Source organism: Acyrthosiphon pisum, chromosome A1 (assembly GCF_005508785.2).
Source record: "Acyrthosiphon pisum isolate AL4f chromosome A1, pea_aphid_22Mar2018_4r6ur, whole genome shotgun sequence".
Classification (NCBI taxonomy): Eukaryota; Metazoa; Arthropoda; class Insecta; order Hemiptera; family Aphididae; genus Acyrthosiphon; species Acyrthosiphon pisum.
Window position 1 is genome coordinate 168,803,163 of NC_042494.1, and position 1,449 is coordinate 168,804,611.

The window sequence follows — 1,449 nt, forward strand, 5'->3', positions numbered from 1 at the left end:
TTTTTAAATACTTTCAGTATGAAGTACTCTGAATGGTATTTTAAATACTTTTTTTTGTATTAAATACTTTTGGTATTGAATACTTTGGTTTTTAAACATTTTATTTTCATTCGAAATAATTGGTTGGAAAAATATTATTGTCAACTACAATAATATAATAATAGTTTTATTTAATATTCTGTGTGAAAACCAGATTTCTAAAAAAAGTTATTGAATATTGAATAACAATATTCCCTTTAAAACTATTAGATACCTAACTATTAGATTACCTACTTCCTATGTGTTTATATATCGATCATTGGAAACCCACTTTTAAAACCAAAAGTATTTGAAAAGTATTCCAAATACATTTTCAAAGTATTTGAGTAGTATTTGAAATACTTTACAATTAAAGTATTTGAGTATTTACTCAAGTACTTTTTAAAAGTATTCTTTACAGGACTGTAGGTAAGTACATAGAACTTATAGAGTTATACCTACTTGATTTATTTTAATACATAGAAGGATTAATACTTACATTTTATGTCTTATCACTAGGTAATAAAAACTTACAATTTAAACAAATACCTATTTAGTTTTAAGCTATAAGAAGATTAATTAATTCAATTATTTTGATTTCAATTCCAACCTTGCTTTCATTCAATTAAGTAATAATATGTTTATTAAATAGACATATAATTTTACATACAAAAATAATTGAAGTTTTGATTGGATAGAGTAAATTACATTCATCATACTGTTTCATAGAAATAAAAAGTATTTTCTACACTAATTTACAATTCAACAACTGTGATATTATTTTTACCTTTTGTGCCTAATTTGTTAAGGCATTCAAGATAACTTAGTTTAGAACATGTCCCACCGGATACAAATCTTGCATGAAGTAATTTTATATAATGGTAATTGGTAGGTATACAAAACAAAACACTTCAAATACAAAATATTTGGAGAAAAATAACCATAAGGAGAGATTAACATAATATCCAAATATTTTTAACATATTGTCCTCCCCACCCTTATGATTAATAGAAAAAACAGAAGAAACCATACATAATTTATTTATTTTCAGGTCAGATTATTCGTATAAATTATTGAATTAATAATTATTTAGTTGATATATTATTATAACCAAACAGTATTTCGAATAAAGGCGCCATTTTTCAGTAGAATTTAAATTTTTCTTTAAATGTGGTTACTGGTTAGTTTCTATTACCACTTTGGTAAGTCATATATTTCGTCTTTTTAATATGGTGGGGTAACAGAACAACGGCTATAGATACTATCTTTAATCGTGAACAGAACTGAATAAAATATTAAAATATAGTAAACACATACTTTATAATGTGATATTGTGTTATTATTTTCATACATTATTATTAAATTTTGAGTAATTCAGTTCATAGTCGTTAATGGTAGGTAGAAAGTACCCACCATTCAATCAAACCTGGA

At 24.1% G+C, this 1,449-nt stretch overlaps 2 protein-coding genes across 9 annotated transcripts in view; one reads left to right on the top strand and one right to left on the bottom strand.

The window, feature by feature from the left end:
- LOC100570512 (ring canal kelch homolog) overlaps positions 1-1,449 on the bottom strand; it is a 278,429-nt gene that overhangs the window by 127,888 nt on the left and 149,092 nt on the right. The window lies entirely within an intron of this gene.
- The window catches only part of LOC100158704 (kelch-like protein 3), a 255,214-nt gene that overhangs the window by 84,127 nt on the left and 169,638 nt on the right, over positions 1-1,449 (top strand). The window lies entirely within an intron of this gene.